Genomic DNA, 23,803 nt, shown 5'->3' with positions numbered 1-23,803 from the left:
GATCTCCTACGCGTCAACGATCGCCATCGATCTGCCACGCGTGTCAGTTCCCCTGACCACCATCAGTAGCGATCTAGCGCTCGCCTGCTGTGGACCACGATCTCCGGTAGCTGAGTCTTGCCGTAGATCTTCCTCCTGCTCGCCAGCGCTCACCTTTTCTTCTGTCCTTCTGTGCGCCAGCTTTCTTCAATCGCCAGCGCACATCTGCGCGCCCTTCTTTGCCGCGCACCAATGGGCGCCAACGGGTTTCTGACCGTCTAGGATCGCCTGATTAACAGCTGGCTTCAGCGCTCACCTTCCTGATGCACCTGCGCGCCTTCCGTTAGCACCTGCGCGCCTTCCGTTAGCGCGATGCGCGCTAACCATCACTAGTCTCTCTCACGTTGGCAATCGCCTATGCACCTGCGCGATTCTTCATCTGCTCGCTAGCATTTTGTTAACGCACCACCGCTCGCCAACGCGCCGTCGCTTGCCGACGCGCCATCGCTTGCCGACCGTCTGTGCTCACCCGCGCGCCCACGTGCCTGCGCGGCCACACGCCCACGTTCCTGCGCGACCGCACGCCCACGTGCCTGCACGTCTACGCTCATGCGCGACCGCGCACATGCTCTCCAATGTTCGCCCGCGGGCGAACCAACGGTGTTCCATCGCGGGAACGGACGGACGGTGTTCCGTCGCGCGGACGGACGGTGTTCCGTCGCGCGGACGGACGGTGTTCCGTCGCGCGGACGGACGGTGTTCCGTCGCGCGGACGGACGGTGTTCCGTCGCGCGGACGGACGGTGTTCCGTCGCGCGGACGGACGGTGTTCCGTCGCGCGGACGGACGGTGTTCCGTCGCGCGGACGGACGGTGTTCCGTCGCCCGGACCGACGGTGTTCCGTCGCCCGGACCGACGGTGTACCGTCGCGCGGACCGACGGTGTTCCGTCGCGCGGACCGACGGTGTTCCGTCGCGCGGACCGACGGTGTTCCGTCGCGCGGACGGACGGTGTTCCGTCGCTCGGACGGACGGTGTTCCGTCGCGCGGACGGACGGTGTTCCGTCGCGCGGACGGACGGTGTTCCGTCGCGCGGACGGACGGTGTTCCGTCGCGCGGACGGACGGTGTTCCGTCGCCCGGACGGACGGTGTTCCGTCGCGCGGACCGACGGTGTACCGTCGCGCGGACCGACGGTGTTCCGTCGCGCGGACCGACGGTGTTCCGTCGCGCGGACCGACGGTGTTCCGTCGCCCGGACCGACGGTGTTCCGTCGCGCGGACCGACGGTGTTCCGTCGCGCGGACCGACGGTGTTCCGTCGCCCGGACCGACGGTGTTCCGTCGCGCGGACCGACGGTGTTCCGTCGCGCGGACCGACGGTGTTCCGTCGCCCGGACCGACGGTGTTCCGTCGCGCGGACCGACGGTGTTCCGTCGCGCGGACCGACGGTGTTCCGTCGCCCGGACCGACGGTGTTCCGTCGCGCGGACCGACGGTGTTCCGTCGCGCGGACCGACGGTGTTCCGTCGCGCGGACCGACGGTGTTCCGTCGCGCGGACCGAGGGTGTTCCGTCGCGCGGACCGAGGGTGTTCCGTCGCGCGGACCGAGGGGGTTCCGTCGCGCGGACCGACGGGGTTCCGTCGCGCGGACCGACGGGGTTCCGTCGCGCGGACCGACGGGGTTCCGTCGCGCGGACCGACGGGGTTCCGTCGCGCGGACCGACGGGGTTCCGTCGCGCGGACCGACGGGGTTCCGTCGCGCGGACCGACGGGGATCCGTCGCGCGGACCGACGGGGATCCGTCGCGCGGACCGACGGGGATCCGTCGCGCGAACCTACAGTGTTTCTTCGCACGAATGTCGGCTTAATTCTTGTAGTATCCATTGCTCGCCTATGGGTTATCACCCACCGACCACCAGCTCTCGCCCTTCCTTCCACGCTCGCCCTCCTTCTGCGCTCCTTCGCTCACCCTCCTTCTGCGCTCCTTCGCTCACCTTCGTTTGCGTTCCTGCGTGACCGCGCATGGGCGCTTCCACGTTCGCCCACGCGCAAATCATTGATTTACCATCGTGCGAGCTCCAGGGCGATTGCGACCACGATTCCCATTGGGGTTTTCGGAGCATGGCCAGCCTGGCGAGTTCTTCTGGAGCGTATTTCCAGAACACGGCCTCACCCCGTAAACGCAGAGCATGGCACATGCAAGAATAGGAAGAATCTTCAGGGAGGTCTGAGCAACATTCCTCTTTCCAGAACCTGGGTTAGCCCTTCCCTGTCATTCCCTGGAAGGATTTTTGGCGTGGGGCTTTCCGTTCGAGATTTCTCGATCGGCCAAGGGGTGACTGCTTACCCCTTCCTCTTCTCCACCTAGTGTAGGGGGCTTACCAGGTCCTTTCCCTCCTCGGCTACGGCCCGAGGTTTGGTTCAAGGAAGCTACAGGAAGATCATGGGTACTTTCCTCCTCTCGGGCTCAGGCACCTTGGCGTTTCGTCGTTAAGTATCTAACTTGCGGGCAAGCTCGATGTTGGACCATCTGGACGCGCTGACCGAGGGCTTCCTTTCGGGTGTCTCATCCGTGGATGTCGACAACCTCAGACACCCTTCCATCCTTGAGAAGTGTTTGTTTGTGCCCATGGACAGAGACTTAGACAGCGGCTGTGCGGAGGAAGTCGACTTCCGTTTTCACTCCTCCAAGGCGCTTTCTTCCAGACTCTGCAGGGCTCCAGCGCCTTTTTCTTTCTACCACGTTGGCCTAAGTTATCGGCTACGACAACTGAGACAAGGTGTCCAATTGCAGTTTCCTCCTGTCAGGAACAGATGGCACGGGAGGCTCCCCCGGTGGGGGGGGGGGGCATAGTCCTAAAGGGAGCGGTAGAGTTCACAAACTCTAGGATTGGCACCCCCCTCTTGCAGGTTTCACGCTGGGAGGATGCTTAAGGTTACTCATCCGGATGACAGCTTCCCGATGCCCATTCCCGCACGATCTCTGTGATCAGCCAAGGATATCGCGCCTGCCGTCTCTGTCAGCGAATTTAGTGTCTCTGAACCTCTTTGCCATAGGGTCGGCAAGAGTTTGCCCGTTTGGGCAGAATGATCCGTACTTTAGGAGAAGGTCCTCCATAGGATCATCGACGGCTTCACCCCCGGCTTCTTCAGTCGATCCTTTCTTGTAGGGAAGTATCTGAGACGGGAGTTCCGTAGTCGACCTCTCAGCCCTGATCAAGTTTGTCGAACAAACTTCGTCCAGCGTAGAACATCAGAATCGATCAGACTGGTAACGAGGCAACAGGACTCCTTAAACCCTGGATCGGAAGGACGGGTACTTTCAGTTTCCATTCCATCCATCTTCCAGGGAGCTCGTGGAATTCAGCCTAGACGGCAGGTATTCCTGCTTATGATGCAGTGTGGCGATCCGGCCGTGGCATCGCAGGTTTTCTTACCCAAAGAACTTTCCCTGCTTTCCTCATGGCCGCTCAGGTGCAGGCTTCCGCCTCCTTCGCTTTTTGGAGGTCTGGTCAACTCCGGTAGGCTCAGGTTCGACCTTCTTCAGCGCCGGGACAAGCTTCCGGATGCTTACCATGAGTGGGGGTTCATGGTATTTTGCTAGGAGCCTTCTCTTCTTCTGCCTCAACATCTGGAGTATCTGGCCATGATATTGAGTCAACGGCCTTACCACGTTGGAAACCCCGCTTCTCGTCCGTCCAGCGAGGTTAAGCAACGTCGGTTCCGGTCGGTACTTGGATGGGTGACCACCTGGGGACGCCAGATTCTGTTGCCACCTCCTCCGAGCCTTCCCTTCAGTTGACTGTGGCAAGGCTGAGGAGAGTCGCAGTACCTGTTCTCAGTCAAGCAGAGCTTTCAGCCCTACCTTGGAACGTTTCCTAGTTCTCCTTCCCTCATTGACCCGTCTATAGTTCCGAACAGTCGCCTCAGGATAAGTTCCATGTGGGGCGGTCCAAGTTCCGGTGGTTTCAGGCAACGATTAACCGGACTTCCTGGCCCCTATGGGACCAGCGGAACTATTAGACCTGCAATGGGTGTTGACCTATGGAACCTCTTGATGGGAGTGGATATTCTCGTTCTTTCCCCACATTCTTGATGCTGTTCTCGGACTCGTCAAAGAAAAGGGGAGGGGGGGGGGGGCATACTCTGGTCCAGGCCTATGGTCAGGACCTGAAGGATACCTCTCCAGAATTCAGGCAGGCTTAGGGGCCGTAGTCTGGCCCCTCTACAGATCCTACAGCTCCTGCCGAATCGCCCCGTGCGCGTCGACTTCATGATTCTGGCGTGTTCTAACCAGCAGGGGACGCATTTTCACACCTTCACATCTTGCAGTAGAGATACCGAGATGATTGAGATACTCTCAATACCACCATCGGCTCTCTCATTCCAGGCAGAGGAATGTTCTCTCCGACTATCCGAGCAGAGCCTCGTAGAGAGAGTGTACCTGGGGGTCTTTGGCCTTGAGTAACCAGCAAGTCCTGGTCTGGGGGACCTGATCGCGACAGCTTGGAACCTCAAGCAAGCTTCCGCTGTTCTTCCCCCCCAGTCTCAGACCCCGAGACTGGCAAGATGCATTCCGGTGATGGTGGGACAACTTCGACGCCTGTGTCTTCCCTCCTTTTTGTCTGTGGAGAATGGGTCTCAACAAGACCAGGTTGTCTGTCAACCTTTCAATGGTAGAGCTCCACTGGGACTATGCGCAGAACGGTTTCTGGACCCTCTGCTTCCCCTGACGGAACTCCCAGGAGAGCTTCTCCCACGGCACAGACTACGCAAACAACCGCACTGCAACATCTTTCACGAACCGGGGCGTCGCTTCGGCTTCATGCCTGGAGACACTACGCCTCCTCCTCAAGAAGAGACAACCCGCTACAGTCGCGGGACGGAGGTCGCGTTATCTGCGATAGTCATCCGCAGGGGTCTTCCAGGCGAAGTGAAGAGTCTTCGGTGGTTGGTGCCGTGGGAGATATACCTCTTCCCTTGAGGCCTCTTCTCCAGCAATAACGGTCTTATTGCCTTTCGGCGGGAGGAAACTCCTTTCCGCTCTCAGCAATGAAGCCTGTCGCTCAGCCTTTCCCTGACCTTCAGGCTTAAAGGAATAACTTTTTCCTGCCCGCTGGATCTTTCCTCGCTCATGCGAAGCTACGATCGTCCCTGCCCTAGTCGGAGTGAGACCTCCAACTTGGAGCATGGGTCGGATTTTTTAGTCCCTTAAGAGATCTTCTCAAGACCCTTTACGACAGGCCTCTGATTGTATTCCGTCTTGGGTCTCCTGCTCACTCTGGCCGCGGCCAGTGTGTAAGCAATCTTCTTGGTCTCGTACGACTCCGCCCTTTCTAAGGAAGGGGGGAAGGCAACATTCAGGTTCGCTCCTGAGTTGTTGGCTAGACTCAGAATCTTGGGGTCCCGGTCCTTCGGTCCAATTCCTTCAAGATTTCGAGTCTCCATTCTGTATCTGATGTCCCAAAACCTTCTCTTTCTTGCCAATAAAGGAATCGAGAGGTTAGCTTTGGGAACAGCTGTCCTCAGTTGCAGCCGATTTGGGAGCACAAAGAGGACACGGGGGGGAGTCACCAGTATACCTCTTCAGCTCGGACTCAAGGACATTCATCTCGACCTGTCTCCAGACCCTCCCCCGTCACGTCGCCCTACAGCACGATGTTGGATACATCGCAACGTCCCTCGCCTTCGAGTAATACTACTCTGTGACACAGGTGCTACAAGCTGGAGTCTAGAAGCGTCTAATGACCTTCGCAGCCCGCTTCCTGCAGGGCGTGACCCACAGGAGTTTCGATACGTTTTCTATCGCTCTGTGGTGGCTACACAACAGCTGGTCTAACCTCAGGCTCTTTTTTGGACAGGTAGCAGAAGGTTGAGGGCATTGTTATCAGTTATTAGTCTGCATGACCGAAAGAAGTATGTCTGGCCCTTATTTCTTTCTTCATCATCCCCTCTACGGGGAAGCAGCATCCTGGTCTCTGCACAGCTGACCTCGAACCTCTGCAGGTAAACCATGCTTCCTTGTGTTCCGAGTATTGAGTCAATACTGTCGCGTCCCCCATACCCTGACGAGGTGGTATTGGGAACGTCCTAACCCAGAGTTCCTTCTGGAACTCCAGGTCAACTTCTTAGGACGGGTCACACTTCTTCCTTCACACACAAGCTTACGTAGGCCACACGGTTCCTTGCTGAGCAAGGAACTTGTGAGGTGCAGGGACTCCTTTTCTCGAGTGCGACTCACTCGGATTCTGAGTCCCCGGGTAAAGCCAAAGCCAGTATGGCTGGGGACTTTCCACCCTACCTAAGGGGTAAGTCACCCAATGTAAATAGCGTGGTTTGTATTTCGGTTACGGAACAAATGACAAATTCGGAGATAATTTGTATTTTTCCTAACCATACAAACCTTAGCCATTTACATATATTTGCCCGCCAGCCCTGTCCCCCAAGACAAGTCCTACCTCTAAGTGAAAGTGAGCATTCACCTGTGTGTGAGGGGGGGAGGGGTAGCTAGCTACCACTCCCCTACCCCCCCGCTAACTAGCGCGGGGGTAATACACCCTCATTAAATTCTAATGGCTCGCCATTTCAGCTGCGCTAAAAGGTAAACCCAATGTAAATAGCTAAGGTTTGTATGGTTAGGAAAAATACAAATTATCTTCGAATTTGTCATATTTATAATGATGTCTTGCCACGTGAAGATACTTGATCTTATCTTCACTTAATACATTCATGTAACTTGAATTTCAGCACATTACCAGTTTCTCAATCAGGTGAGGTCCTACTGTACTGGGTGATGATCTTTTTCATACAGTGATTTATATTCTTCATTCTATTTCTATGATACCGTACTCTTGGTGGAACTTATAGATATCGGACTGAGGCTGATAGAATGGAAAGCTACTTAACAATTCTGGGGTTTTGACCCTATGTTTTAGCTTATGGTATTACAGTGAACCCTCGCTACTTCGCGGTTCGACCATCGCGGATTCACCACTTCGCGGATTTTTTCCATAACCCATATATATATATACAGTAATATATATATATATATATATATATATATATATATATATATATATATATATATATATATATATATATATATATATATACAGTGGAACCTCTACACACGATCGTATCTACATCCGAATTTTCCAACATCCGAAGTAAAATTCGAGCAAATTTTTGACTCTACACCCGAATTTTATTTCGACACACGAAGTAGCAATTTTCGTCGTACCGGTTGTATCCGAATTTTTCGACACGCGAAGTACAATTCGAACACGTTCCGACTCTACACCCGAATGTTTTTTTCGACACCCGAAGTAAACAATACTCGTACGCGTAGTCGGTGCTCATAGCGCCTGAAGTGTTTTTTATTTCCGCCGATAGAAGGCAGCACATCGACCTCGGAGGGATGCTCAATTAGCGCGGCTTGGGTCAGTCCTCTGTTCTCGCCGGCTTCGTGTGGTTGTGCTCTTTGCGTTGTGATATTAACTGTGAATTAATCGTGATTTTTTACGTGCATCCATTAACGATAATTTACGTAAATCATGGGTCCAAAAAGGCTTAGTTTTGCCAGTGGTAGTGGTAGTGGTGAGAAAAGGAAGAAGGAAATGCTTTCTATAGAAATTAAGCAGGAAATTATTGAAAAACATGAGCGTGGCATCCGCGTGAGTGAACTTGCTAAACAGTATGGCCGTAATATGTCGACGATCTCGACAATCCTTAAACAGAAGGAAGCTATTAAAGCAGTGAAACCTTCTAAGGGGATCTCTATAATTTCCAAACGCCGTACCCCTATCATAGAAGAGATGGAACGACTTCTACTAGTGTGGATTAAGGATAGAGAGATCGTTGGCGACACCATCACCGAAACAGTCATCTGCGAGAAGGCGCACGCCATCTTTACGGACTTGAAGGAGGAGAGCTCTGTGGGTGATGCTGGGGAGAGTTCAACCGAGCCTTCCTTAGATGATTTCAAGGCATCTCGTGGCTGGTTCGAGAAATTTAAGAAACGGTCCGGGATTCATTCAGTTGTTCGCCACGGAGAGGCTGCTAGTGCGGACACAAAGGCTGCAACTGACTTTGTTAAGAAATTCGAAAATATCGTAAAGGAAGAAGGCTACGTAGAGCAGCAGGTGTTCAATTGTGATGAAACCGGGCTGTTTTGGAAGAAGATGCCGAGTCGAACCTACATCACTGCTGAAGAGAAGAAATTGCCTGGGCATAAGCCAATGAAGGATCGGTTGACTCTTGCTCTATGTGCCAACGCTAGCGGGGACTTTAAAGTTAAGCCCTTGCTTGTTTACCATTCAGAGAACCCTAGGGCCTTTAAAGCACACAACGTCGATAAGGATCAGCTTCATGTTTTCTGGCGATCCAACTCGAAGGCCTGGGTCACTAGGCAATTCTTTGTGCAATGGGTAAACCAAGTTTTCGGTCCTTCTGTGAAGAAGTATCTTCATGAGCAGAAATTGCCTTTAAAGTGCCTGCTATGCCTTGACAATGCACCCGCTCACCCCCCCGGACTTGAAGATGATATCTTCGATGAATTCAAGTTCATAAAGGTGCTGTATCTTCCACCAAATACCACCTCTATCCTCCAGCCCATGGACCAGCAAGTCATCTCTAATTTTAAGAAGCTGTACACCAAGCACTTATTCAAGCAGTGCTTTAATGTCACGCAAAGCACCAACTTAACTTTGCGTGAATTTTGGAGGGGCCACTTCAATATCGTGCACTGCTTAAAGATCATTGATCAGGCTTGGGTGGGATTAACTCGACGGACCCTCAATTCTGCATGGAAGAAGCTGTGGCCTGATGCAGTTTCTCCCCGAGATTTCGAGGGTTTTAACCCCGAACCTGATCCCGTGGTCGGTGCAGCGGAAGCCGTAGAGGAAATCGTCTCCCTTGGCAAGTCCATGGGTCTGGAGGTCGACGCAGATGACGTTACGGAACTCGTCGCCGAACATCACGACGAACTGACGACGGATGAGCTCAAGGAACTCCATGCTATGTCGGAGCACATGAGTGATGACGAGGAAGAGAGCGAGGAGGTAGAACATGTGTTAGGTTCAGCGCAAATAAAAGAGGTGTTAGGAAAATATCAAGACGTGGTCGACTTCATCGACAAATACCATCCAAAGAAATTGCAGGTTTGTCGTGTAGTTTCTCAATTCGATGATGTTTGCCTAACGCACTTTCGAAACATTCTGAAAAGCCGTACGAAGCAATTATCTATCGATGCTTTCTTTAAAAAAACTGCGAAGCGAACTCGCGATGAAGAGGATGTAAGTGAACCGAAGAAAACGGCAAAGAGTGAAGAGGAAGAAAGTGAAACACAGAAAACGGAAAAGAGTGAAGCAAAAGAAATTCAGTCAATTTTAAATGTAAGTGATAGTGATTAAAATTACGTAATCATCAAAAAGAAAAAAAGAAAATGTAAAAAAAAATATAAAATATAAAAATAAAAAAAAAATAAGCTAAGTTATGTTAAAGTTCACTTAGTGTAAGTTAGAATAAGTTACGGTAGTGTTACGTTTATCGTAGTTAACCTCTCTACCTCCTCGCCGTCCGTCCGTCTCCTCTCTCCTCTCTGCGTAGCGAAGACGAACAACACCTGCGCTGGAGTTTCTAAGGTAAAGTGACGCTAAAAACCCGTTTCTTATTTATCATTTTTTGCTAATTCTTCTTATTTACATGTCTATTCTTCTTATTTACATGTCTATTATCTAATTTAGTGTTCATTATTCTCATGGGAAAATTATGTGTAGTAGTTTATTAAGAAGTTATCATAGGTTTTTGGGCTCAACCACGGATTAATCCTATTTCAATGTATTCTTATGGGAAAATTCGTTTCGACATCCGATCAATTTCTACATCCGAAGTTGGTTCTGGAACGGATTAAATTCGTATGTAGAGGTTCCACTGTATATATATATATATATATATATATATATATATATATATATATATATATATATATATATGTATGCATGTATTTATGTATATATGTAGGTATGTATATGTGTATACATATAAATATATATATATATATATATACACACACACACATATATATATATATATATATATATATATATATATATATACATATATATATATATACATATATATATATATATATATATATATATATATATATATATATATATATATATATCTAAAGTAGGAAGATGTGATGTAGTTCTAAGGGAAAAGTATGGGAAATATGTCTGGGTAATAAGCAAAGCTCTACCTCCAGTTTGTTTCTTCATTATGATCAGAGATAAATGTAAACAAAACATTGGTTGCCATTTTTTATCGTGCTTTTTAGCGTGTTTAGGAAATGCATGATATAAAATCACCTTTAATATTTGTGCCTGTTTTAGTTTAGGGTACTGTAGTACATGCATTAAGTGTTCTGTACATTAAAGGGTAGTTTGTTAACAGTACTACGTACAAGGGAAGGTTTTAAAAGTCTGAATATACATGTTGAATAAATAGGTAAATATGGTGTCACTACTTCGCGGATTTTCACCTATCGCGGCCGCGACTGGAACCTATCTACCGCGATAAACGAGGGTTCACTGTATAAGGTTTTTTTTCTATCCTTACTTTCCATTAGGCCTTCCTATTCTGTAAATATTTGTTGGTCATTAACCTTTGCATCACATCGTATGCACATCTATGACATGAAGACTACAATGATTGTTATGTTTTTTTGGAGTTCTCTGCTCAGATGCTGCATTTCTGTGAATAATCGAGTTTCAACGGCAGTAATTTAGTTCCACTTCTGCTGTTCTCTTTGTCGATGCTGGATAATCTGGAGAATTTACATGATATACATTATTTGATAGATCATAGTTCTTACCTCACGTTAATTGACTGGTTTAAACATATGATGGTAGACTTTGCTACGCTATTGAGTTGATGTTCTTACCTACTGGTTATATATGATGGTTATTTCCAGAAAGGTTCTTCTCTCAGAGAATCTGTGGTCGGATTCTTTGAAAGTCTTCTGTAGACTCTTTTCATGGGTCTTGCTGAAAGCTGATATTTTATCATCAGTTGATTGTTGATGAATTGAGTCATTGGAAATCCTAGTGTTTTTAAAAATTTAAGGATTTCTGCAAAACTCCAAGGCTATCTAGATTAAAAATTTATTTCTGATCAAGTCCTGAAACAGGAGAATTTCAACTTTCTTAAAATTTATTTATCTTTACATGATCGGTTTATTGCATTTTTTATATGTGATGATTTCACTGCTTAGTTTCGTTTAGATCTCAGTCTTTCTGAAGACTTGCTCTTTGTCTTCTCTTTAATGAAGAGTTAAAATCCTTTTGCTCCAATGGTTACTGGAGGAAAGTATTGAAATAGAATTTTATAGATACCTGGAGAATTAAATGGTTTCATAAAGTCAGTATCAACCGATAACTACTTAATAATGGCCATAATTTCTCTTGTTGGTTTCCTGGGATATTCACTCTAAAGACTTCAGTATGTCTTTGCTTTCCTTCTATTATTAGTAGTAAAATATTTTAAGAAAGTTTTGTAAATGTTTACGATCCTCCCATATCAACTACATTTTTTTTCTTTCTTACTTAGGTTTGCAAGATTTTAAAAGGCTTTTGTAACTTTACGGATTATGCTTGACTTAAGGGGAATTTTAGGCCACTTAATCATAGTTTTGAAAGGGCCAGTATGGTTTCAAGAAATTTTGAATTTGTCCTTGACTTGCTTTTGATAGGAGTTGATACAGCCTGGTTTGAAATATTTCCTAGAGTAAATTCTGATATCCTGTGCGCTTGTTCTTGGGTCTGTTGAGTTACTTTAGGCATTCCTTGCTCTATAGAATTGTTTGTGAACAATCCTTGTTTACTGATTTTTACAGATAAGTCTGTTTTAGAGAAAATTTTTCGGTCATTTCAATATATAAAAGGCTTTCTTTAGTATTCAGGGTTTTTGGTGGGCACTTTTTATTTTTTTAAAAAGTCTGACCAAGTTGTCTTTGTTTTATGAATTTTCTCTGGACAAAAATTAGTTATTGGGTAATGTCTTGATTTACCAAGCTTTCATTATTATACTCCTTAGTTCCAATTTATTTAAAACTTCGTACTTGGAAGAAATTTTATTTGAGGAACTCCTTAGTCTTGGATTATGGGTAAATTCAGGCTCTTAAATTTTTCTTTATAGATTATTTGGAATTACTCTGTATACTAATCTAGAAATCCTTTATATATTGAGTTATTCAAGCTGTATCATACAGTAATTCAATAATGAATCTAGGCACTTATTTGATTTACCAGTTATTAGTATTCCTCATTTACAAATATTTTTGTAGTACACACTGACTGGTTTGTTCAGGACACCACTTTGTCAATGGAATTATTTGGGTTTTATTTCTTGGTGCATTCAGTTATTCTTGACTCCTCTAGGTCTTAGAAGTTATTCTGGACACTTTTCATCTCTAGTGTTATTTAGAACACGTCTATGGGCCTGTCTTGGATACTCATTAGATAGTGAAATTATCTAAAGTTATTTGGAGCACTATATTGCCTATGGAATTATTTAGAGCAATTCTTTGTGCATGAAGTCGTCTGCTACACATCTTGATCTAAGGAGTTATTTTGTCCTCTCATTGGATTGATTATTTCATGTCACTCATTGTTTTCTTTCTCTATTCAAGTGATTCCTTGTTTCATTTTTTTTTTCAATCTTGTTTTCAAGAGTTTGAGTTTTCTCGTCAATCATTGGGCTCTAGAGTTATCTGGTATTGCTCTTTGAATTCAGATTTAATTATCAAAATCTTTGTAATTAGTGGATTTAACATTTATATATACATTATGTTTGATCATTTTACTTTATTTTTTTTTATTTGGGGGGGGGGGAATTTAAAAGAAAACTTCTGTATTAATAAAATTCAAGGTATGTTGCATGTAGCACCTAGTTTTTCTTCTTATGTTATCTACTAAACAATCACAAAACTGGAGAGAGATTTGCTTCATACCAATTAATTTCATAAATAAGAAAATATTTAAAGCATAATCTGTAAATTTCTTGTATATTGCTAAGGGAAAACCGTATACAATAGTCAACTTTTGCTTTCCTTTTATTAAAAATAATGTATTCCCCTTTTACAATTCTTTGTTTACTGAAGAGGAAAACAAATTAGAAGTCTTTTTTTTATTCATATGTTAGTTAAAGATAAATGGTATCTTGTATTTCTTATTCTTTAGTGTGTACTGTATATGATTATTGAATATTAGTAAAATTTTGTCGCAATACCTACCCTCCCTTTGACCTTTTGTATTGCTTTACAATGGTTGCTCTCTCTCTCTCTCTCTCTCTCTCTCTCTCTCTCTCTCTCTCTCTCTCTCTCTCTCTCTCTCTCTCTCTCTCTCTCTCTCTCTCTCTCTCTCTCTTTTCTTCTCTCTCTCTCTCTCTCTCTCTCTCTCTCTCTCTCTCTCTCTCTCTCTCTTTTTTTTTGGGGGGGGGCAGCCAGGTGCTACATGAATATACCTTGAAGAATAACATGCTAATTGTTAAAAGTAATGGGAGATTTAGTACACAATTTCCAATAAGTTTGAATTACGAAGAAGTGTTCTTTTATGTCAACCTGGTGCTCACCTCCAATTTCAGATCTCCCACTCCCCATCCTGGATCCTTCCTTATCCCAAATTTGGAAATGTTTTAAAAAAAAAACACTCTCACCTCATAAGGCTGATGAGTCTCCCACTGCCCCCTCCTCTTTGAGCATCAGCATTTGCTATTTTATTCCCAACCATAGAAAGGGCTAAAAGGTCCATGAGGTAGATCCTGATCTTAACTAGAGTAATCACTTGTTCTTTTAGACTGTTATTTTATTCCCCATTTACAAAACTTGTTCATTCTTTTACTGTTGTCTTGAGAGCTGTAGCTAAAAGTGTTTGCTTGAATATATTGTACTTGTCAAAGGCCGACAGCCTGTCTTGGTATACATGTTGGATTTTAGTCTGCTTATTGATCCAGCTGTCTTACCAGTGCAGGTTTTATTCTAACAGTTAAAGTCATGAAAAATTATGGCTGTGTTGTATCATTATTAAGTTGCTCAAAAGCCTCATATTTCAGTTTGTAATGGTTTATCAGATTTTAGAATTTGGTATAAAATATCTTGTTCAAAATAAATATTTCAGAATGTTTAAGAAGCTTCCATTGTAGGAGGTTATAATGTCAAATGTACAGGTTTTGGTACTATCATTTTCATTTCTAGAAAAGTTGTATACACTTGTATCATTGACAAAAACATCAAATTTGTTATGAATTGTGTAATTTAAGTAGTGAAAAGTCTAATGTAAAAGGATTGTGATTCAATGTACTTCAGACATGTTTATGATCTTCTTGATGTTAATGTGTAATTGATGGTAACTTATTTCCATTTTATTTTTTTCATAGAAACTTCAAGTTTAAGCATAATTACAGTAAAGTTTAAAAATTAATGATAAGTTTACTTGACGTAAGTGTTTCAAAGAATTTGGTAGGACGGTCATTTTGAAGTCTTGCATTTCAGAACTTTATATTATGGCGAGATACCTGGGCTCTCTGAAAAGGTGCACAGCTCGATTCATAAATTCCATTTTGTTTCTTGTCTCGTGTCATTTGTGCCCATGACATAAAGAAGGGATAAATAACACTTTAATCATTTTTAGATGAAATGTGTAATAAGTTCTCGAATATTGTCACCAACGTGAAAATGTTCAGATGTGTGGATGTGTGAAAGCTTATATGAAGAATAGTCTCGTCAGGTTCGTGAGTTTTAAGTGCGAAGTTTCTGGATTCATGGAAAAGGTTTTTCTTATTAACTTACTCTGGTCAAGATATGGAAGTCCCATTTCCGTAAAATTGGTTTGTTTACGTATCATCATAACTGGTGTTTTAAAGATACATTGATTTCTGGGTAGCTTTTTTGGTTAATGCAATACTGATGTGCAGAAATACTCCTGTTTTTAAACAGTATCCTTTGTCGATGAAAATTCATAACTGTAGGAAACGTATTAAGTATACAGTATTACACCTGTAAGGTTCACAATTATTGGAATATCGTAATCGAACATTCGTTAATGCTCTATACATAACTAATTCATAATCCAATTTACTGTACTCCTTTCTTTAATCCCTTAACCATCTTTATGGGCTGATATCTAAACAATGTATAAAAATTGTAAGATTAGATTATGCACTGGATCCTGGGTAGATTCATACCTGACATTTTTGTGTAGCCATTTTAGGTTTTGTTCATTTGTTAGATTGCTTAGGTTTTTTGGGCAATTTTTATTTTAATTCATTAGATATCTGGTATCAGTTTATCCTATTTGAAACTAGCACAAACTTTGACTAGAATTGTAATGACTAAGATACCGCACACTTATAGCATGGATAGTTATCAAAGTAATAACAAATCTTACTCATTATTTATAATGAATATCTAATTCGATACGAAGGAAAATACTATTGAATGTCTCTAACGAAACTAATGAAATGATAAATTAACAAATTTTCATATCGAAAGACAATTCAATTTTATGTATTACAGTACAATAATAAAGGTTCTGTTTTTCGATATGTCTAAAAACAAAGTACTAACTACTAACCTTTTAAGTGATTATTTCTGTCCCCACTCCCATCGATGATACCATTGGTGTAGTTGTTTGCCCTTAAGGGATCATTAAAGCAGTCGAATCAGAGTAGTTTGAGTATTAAATGGAGAATCATAAGATTAGATTAAAAATTATTGACGGTGCTGCAAAAGTAATGAAAATAAAATATGCATACTGTAATTGGATATTGCACAATCAACCTAACTTAATGTTATTTTTTCTGTTCCATTACGCATTGAAATAGGTGTGTACACTAGCTTTATAGCCTTCAACTTGACCTCTTTTTCTTCCTTCACTCTTCCATCTTGACATCCAAGCTCTTATAACTTTAACTCTAAAGTGTACCTGCATGATTTTCTCCGGTTACATTGGCCCAAGTGATAGGCTATATTCCTAAATTCAATTCAATCTCCGTCTTAAGAAAACACTAATCACAGGATTTTTTTTATTGCTTATTGGTAACGAGATGAATTTTATTTTTTTATGCCACTTTCACTCTTTAAGAATATTATTCATCGCACATCAGTAGACCAAAAGGATTGATAAAACCCAGTATATTTTTATCCTTGATAATCAGTGTCTGATTTAATTGTGATGAGAATTTGCAAATATTGAATATTGGGACTTCGTGCTATGAAAGTGTTATGAGTTCCACTGCAAGGAATGAAGGATTGTTGTGCTAGTATTGAATGATTGGTGTGATTCTTAGGGAGAAGTTAGGTGATTCTTTTGCCTATTTCCCTTCAATAGGTCATCTCCTAAGATGGACAAGAAAAATAAGTTTTTTTTTTTTTTTTTTTGTCATTATTTCCATGAAAAAAGTGACTGAAACGACTTTTAGTCGTAGCTTTTATACAGATTGGTACGTATTAGGATTGCAGGTTTTTCATACAGAATTATCGTGGGTTTTTCATTGAAATTTACGTAGTGTAGCTTCTGAAGGAATTTTATTTTGGTGCTTGAGAAAGTGAAAAACATCCTCTCGTCTGTTTAGTAAGTACAACACCCAGTCAGTCAGCCCATTAGCAAGCTTTAAGCTCTAGTTTCTTCAAAAAAGATTTTATTTCCTAAAGTGTAGAATCATCAGGTTCAGTAAGCAGAGCATATAAAAAACTTAGAATTTTAAAATTTTGTAATGGCTCGTATTATAATCACAGACGTATTCGAGTAAAAAAATATCATTTGAAGTTTTAGCATGTCTAAATAATGTAGATTTTCTGAGATAACTACGCTATAACATAAACGTTTAGGTTTTTATATGAATTTATTTATAAAAATTCTTTTCTCGATTTTAGAGTATTTAGCTATTATGTGATTTTCTGAACTAATCTAAGGAGGAAATTTGTTTTCCTAAAGTTACTGAAAAAAAAAATTATAGAAGATTGTGATTTGTCTATTTGTTCATGGAGATTTGAGTTTAATGCTTTCTTTATTATACAGTATTTTCCTAACAATTAACTTCCATAGAAATTATAATCGCTCGTCCTGTTTTTTTCTATTACGAAAAACTTTCTATCTTTTTTATTCTGAAATTATTTTGGTGAACTGCTGGGTGTTGCGTATTTAATCGAAAGATATATTTGCCTTCGATAGGTATTTATGAGCTCAGAGACTTTGGTTCTAAGCAATACTAAAATTATATCTGTAATTTGATATTTGTTCATCTTGTGCTAGTTTTTAGTAAAGAATATCGTACTCGGCGAACGTTATCTCAGTCTGTCTCGTGTCTAAGCTCATTCTAATACTGTAACTTTAAAAATGCCATTTTAAACTAAATTTCAGGCTGAATCAATCTAAAGTCTGTTAAGGACAAAAATCCAGAAATTATAAAATTATTTTAATTACTAAAAATAGCTTTATCATAACTATTTTGACTGTAACTTGTGGTTAGATATCAATTTAGACAGGTAAAGGAATAATATGTTCATGAAGGTATAGTAAGGGATTATGAGGTGTGGATATGTGTAGCAAGTGATTAGATGATAATGTATTAAGAATTTATCTACTGAGGACAATATACTGTAGTGAGAGATTATAAACTGAAGATAGTATATCAATGTATTTTAAGCTAAGAAATAGTATTTAGTGGATTTGACTTTATTTGATTCATTGGGTGTGTAAGACTCATAATTCAAGGAGTATTGTATATTTTTCGGGTATTGGTTGTAGGCCTGTTTCTTAGGAATTACGTCAACTTTTAATTAAAACAATCTACCTCAAACTTTAGCTAAATATTCAATTAGAATCATGTTTCGTAACAGTACCTGTAAGTAAAAAGTAAGCATTTTTTTTTTCATAAGGTTATTTCTTTTAGTCAAGGTTATTACAGTATTGTAATTTTTAGAATGATTTCCTTAGTTTTTTTAAAGTGTTTTAAGTAACACTTTTCAATGTTGTTTTTACCAGGGTTTGCATTTGAGAACTTTATTACACAGCTAAAGTGATTTTGGTGTCGATGTGTAAGATGAATGCGTACTTCGGTCCGATCTGACTGTCTGCTGGGGGAAGCAGCAAGGATGGTCAGGGCAGTAGTCTTTCATGTCTCTTCTCTTTTACCTGACTCAATCATGTGCATGAAATGGCACGAGACTGGGAGGCAACTTGGCCTTTGTGAATCTTGTCTGCTTTTGAGAGAGCTTCATGTGTCTGTAGTAATGGATCGTTATGGAATTGCACAAAGGCCTGAAAATGACTGTTACTGCTTTTAGAATTTTAATTTGTTTTCCATTCTAGAAATATAAATTGTTTTTTCTTATTTGCGTGTATGAATTCATGTTTCATTAAAGAATTAACGTAACTTTAATCGCTGTAATGTGCCTCATAGTAATGTAACTAATGATATATATATTTTACCATTTAACTGAAGAACAGCTTTAAACTATTCCTGAAGTTTTTGAATTACAATCCCCTTATCATTGATTGTAAAATTATTAATAAAAAACTTAAAAAAAAAAAAAAAAAAAGGATAAGGAAAGCATTCAAGGGCCTAGTAACATTGTTTCCTCAGAAGAAAGTTTTGCAGTAAGTTTCTGGTTACTAGGTGGGACAGGGGATGGCCTTGGTGGGCTTTCCTTTTCCTCTTTTTATTAATAATTTTATCTATCTCTTAGATAAAGCACTACTTACTATACACAATCATGAAATATGTAACCTCAAATGCAGAGCTTTAAACACACTTATGTTATTACTGTTATTAAAAAAGAAAACAGTGTCTGGATAAACAAAGAAAATAAGATTTGTCATTCAGTGCACCATATTGGATGTAGAGCGACTCACCTTAAAGAGCCATCTTGTGTCTAATCGTGAGCTTAATGCATGACAAATCAAGTTTTCTTTGAAATCTATGGTGTTTAAAGCTTTCAGAAAATGGGTTTCAAGAATTTGGTGAATAATGTCATTGACTTCATAGTTTGTATATTACTAAACTGATAACACTGAAACCTGTCTCATGTTTGGTATTCGATCTTCTACAATAAAAGTCTTTACCAAATTTCCAAGTTTTTCATATTAAGGTATGCCTATAATTTTGTACCAAAAATTCAAATAGCTTCAAGACCGAGTAAGAAGCTTTTGAGAAATATTAACGATTAGAAATAACACGGCCATTATCTCCATGACTTTAGTCATGAAGAAATCCTGCTTGACAGAGTCAAGTCCAAAATGAAATACAGAGGCGCAGTTCAGCACCTTGGCTTAGTACTTTCATGTAAAACACTTTTACTGCTGCTTTCATCCCCAGTGAGGGAGGGGCGAAAGAACTGTAAATATTTGGGGAATAAATAACAATCCAAATGGACAAGTGACTAGTTTGGAGAGAGGGCTATTTCATGAGCCTTTTAGGCTTATTTTTTGTGGGGAATAACATATGTTGGTACTAGAAGAGGTAGGGGGCCGTTCAGGGAGAATACTCTGTCTTATGAGATTTATTTGAGGGAGAACACTTGGTGTTAAATTTATTTTTTTTAGGTTTTTTTTTTCACCTACTTTTCTTTTTACATATCCAAGGTAAACTAAATTAAAAATGTAATACTTTAATTTGCATTTTTTTTCTTATGTTACAATGTTCAAATATGGTAAAATATTTAAGGTTTGATGTTCAATATAATTTCATGGTATACTAAAAAATAATTACTGGAAAGATCTATAACATACAGCAAATTGATTCAGGAAACTTAGCCATAGAAATTTTCTATTATGTGGAAAGCCTCTTGGGCACACTGCCAATAGGCAGTATGTAATAAAGTCTATTGCATAAGAATTATAGACATAACTTCTTGAAGATACAAGAACTAGTGTCCTGCTTGATAATTAATGGCAAAAATAGCTACATACATTAAATTAACGTAGATGGCACATTTTGACACCGGTAGTTAGTAATATGGAGGGGGGGGGGGCATTACTGACTAATTTAGTCATACCCCCAGTTCATTAATGTCTCGAGTTGTGAAGGATTTATTCTCGATATTTAATACAAGATATTTTGAAAGCTAATTACAATCAACTTCAATAACTGAAATGATACGCATAAGTTATGCAGTCCTGGGTTTTTTTAGTAAGGGCGAGTTATTTCTCAATATCCCCCATAAGAAATTATGAAGCATAAGATTTTGCTGATTTTCTAAATTGAAATAGATAGGCAAGATCCGTCTTATATGATAGAACTCGACTGAAAAAAAATGTCTGCTCAATAAACAATTCCTAGAAATGCCACATTTGACATACAAGCCCGAAAAGTCTGTCTATTGTTGCCATTAATATCAATAATACAGTGTGCCTGTACATATCTAATCAGGCTTTTTAGGAAATAGTTTATTGAACGAAGGTTATTCACAGTCAATCTCTCTCGTGTAAGACTAGCCTCACCTTTCTATGTTATGAGAAGTGAATATCTTTAGCTTCAATATTTCTTATGGGGGGATATTGAAAAATTAACCAACACCCCCCCTTCTAAAACCCCAGATTATTCTCCAGAAAAGTTAAAACATTGTAATTAGCAATCAAGATATCTTGTACACAACATCAGGATTAAATCCTTTACAGCTCTATAATGAAAATGGAATATGACAAAAGTAGTCCATAAGGCCCATATTACTAACCACTGATGTCCAAATGCTGGGCCATCTACCTTATTTAATATAATGTAGTTATGCCATTAGCACTGATATGTGACTATATGCCATAAACTACCAATCAGTACACTTGCCCTTGTATCTTCCAGTAATATTGTCTGACCCCATTTTTCTTATGCAATAGACATCATTAGGTAGTGCCTATTATCAACAACAAATTTGAAATTATCAATTAACCCATGTACAATTATAAGTTATACAAGCATTTCACATTTCAAGTTTTAATGGTTAAGATTTGTATCTAATAAAATTGTAAATGACAAGAGCATTTTATTTTATATAAAAAGCAACCATGGTTTTAAGCTTGTGATATCTGCTTTCCTAACTAAATGGGAAAAATCCATTATTACCATTTCAAATTGCACCCTATTTATATGAAAATATTTTTACAGTATTGGATTTTGCAAAGCAATTTTACCTATATTTTTATAGGTTTAAAAAGATACAATCTGCTTTATTACAATTATAAATGTCAACCACACTGCTACCCTCTAATCTCTCTAAAATGTTATTCTTAAGTTATTAACCTTAGAATACTATAGTACTTCAGAATGCTATGTTGACAGGAACCTCACAGACATTCAAACCGTTATAAGAAACCCAATTTTTCTTTGAGCTTTCCTACCATTATCTTAAGTTGATCACGACCCAATTATTTTTTTCTCCTCCCTTCCTATATACTTTAACTTCACCTCAAGAGTCAGAGAAGTCTGTGCATTCTCTTTACAAAATCTTCATTTTACCCCTTTCATTAGGTGTAAATACTCCTTCAAGCCTTTCGGGAATAATCTTGAACTTTTACATTAAACCTCTCTTAGAAGATCCCCTTTTTAAGAAATATTCTGTGAATGTAGATTTAAATATCATGCACACACATACATATACCAAGGCACTCAAATTGGGGGATAGCCGACCTCAACAAATGAAACAAAACAAAAAGGGGATCTCTACTCTCTACGTTCCTCCCAGCCTGACAAGGGAATCAACAGAGTTCAGCTGGTACTGCTAGGGTGCCACAGCCCACCCTCCCCCGTTATCCACCACAGATGAAGCTTCATAATGCTGAATCCCCCTACTGCTGCTACCTCCTTGGTCATCTAAGGCACCAGAGGAAGCAGCAGGGCCTGGCAGAACTACGTCACAATCGCTTGCCACTCATTCCTATTTCTAGCACGCTCACTTGCCTCTCTCACATCTATCCTCCTATCACCCAGAGCTTCCTTCACTCCATCCATCCACCCAAACCTTGGCCTTCCTCTTGTACTTCTCCCATCAACTCTTCCATTCATCACCTTTTGTAGCTGACAGCCATTTTCCATTCTCTCAACATGGCCAAACCACCTCAACACATTCATATCCACTCTAGCTGCTAACTCATTTCTTACACCCGTTCTCACCCTCACCACTTCGTTCCTAACCCTATCTACTCGAGATACACCAGCCATACTCCTTAGACACTTCATCTCAAACACATTCAATTTCTGTCTCTCCATCACTTTCATTCCCCACAACTCCGATCCATACATCACAGTTGGTACAATCACTTTCTCATTTAGAACTCTACATTCATGCCCAACCCTCTATTTTTTACTACTCCCTTAACTGCCCCCAACACTTTGCAACCTTCATTCACTCTCTGACGTACATCTGCTTCCACTCCACCATTTGCTGCAACAACAGACTCCAAGTACTTAAACTTATCCACCTCCTCAAGTAACTCTCCATTCAACATGACATTCAACCTTGCACCACCTTCCCTTCTCGTACATCTCATAACCTTACTCTTACCTACATTAACTCTCAACTTCCTTCTCTCACACATCCTTCCAAATTCTGTCACTAGTCGGTCAAGCTTCTCTTCTGTGTCTGCAACCAATACAGTATCATCCGCAAACAACAACTGATTTACCTCCCATTCATGGTCATTCTCGTCTACCAGTTTTAATCCTCGTCCAAGCACTTGAGCATTAACCTCTCTCACCACTCCATCAACATACAAGTTAAACAACCACGGCGACATCAGATTTAAATATATTTCACAGAAAGTTTCCTTCTCTTGGGACTATCATGGAGAAACCTAATGCTTCCATGGAACTCTAATAACTATTCCCATCATAAAACTTTTTAATATAGATTTAATTTGTAAAATGCTTAAAACCACTACTGTTATTAACCATACAGGCTGTATTCTAGACTAGGACACGAGGCAGTTAATTGAATATTGTACAGTATACAGAATATGCAAAGCTTCAAACCAGTAGACAAGAAATTTTATCCTTTTAATAGCAATTTAGTAATTCAGTTTAGAAAAAAAGGACCATTCACTGGATTAAATAAATAAAAAAGGGTCTGCTATTGCAAACCCGCATTTGGAACGTTATACATAATCAGAACAATTAAAATACACTATTGACGTTTTTGGAAAATTATTAATTTAACCATACTGTAATTACTATAGCACATTTGATATGAAGTGTTAAGATTAAACTTCTAATGCTTAGCAATACTATTCAAAACCTTACAGTTATTCCCTTCACAAATATTCAAAATTATTCTATTCAGGACTTTCCTTGCTTCCCGTTACACAACACACAAACCTACTAACTAATAAAACGCGAAACCTATAAGAGTATACTTCGTTCTCCCTTTAACTGAAATATTTAAAAAGTTATTCTAGTACTGGGGCTTTATGAAATTTTCAGTTAAGCAGAATATCTGTCATTATTGCATGAGGGAAGAAAATATGATGGCTATTTTGAAACAAAAGCAACAATCATTAATTACTCATTATACAACTCTGGTATATTTATAATACTAATACTTATGTGTTGATTGCTAGAATATGATAAACTATTACACCCAACCCCCCATTACTACTAATAATTATGTGTTGATTGCTAGAATATGATAAACTATAATACCTAACTCCCCAAAGAAAATAAGTGACAAGAGCACTGGCAAGATACGAATAAACAGCACCAGACTTTTTTTTTGTCCAATAGCTTCTATCTTAAGAAAATATGCTTATACCTTTTATAAAAAAAAGGGCCTAGATTTTAA

At 40.9% G+C, this 23,803-nt stretch overlaps 1 pseudogene; it reads left to right on the top strand.

Annotated features, from left to right (window-relative positions):
* The first annotated feature begins 3,632 nt into the window (after nt 1-3,632).
* On the top strand, nt 3,633-3,751 carry LOC137643408 (5S ribosomal RNA; annotated as a pseudogene).
* Nucleotides 3,752-23,803: the final 20,052 nt, after the last annotated feature.

The sequence above is a fragment of the Palaemon carinicauda genome, chromosome 6, assembly GCF_036898095.1.
Source record: "Palaemon carinicauda isolate YSFRI2023 chromosome 6, ASM3689809v2, whole genome shotgun sequence".
NCBI lineage: Eukaryota > Metazoa > Arthropoda > Malacostraca > Decapoda > Palaemonidae > Palaemon > Palaemon carinicauda.
The sequence above is the reverse complement of the archived record's forward strand: the minus strand, read 5'-3'. Positions and strand labels throughout refer to the sequence as shown.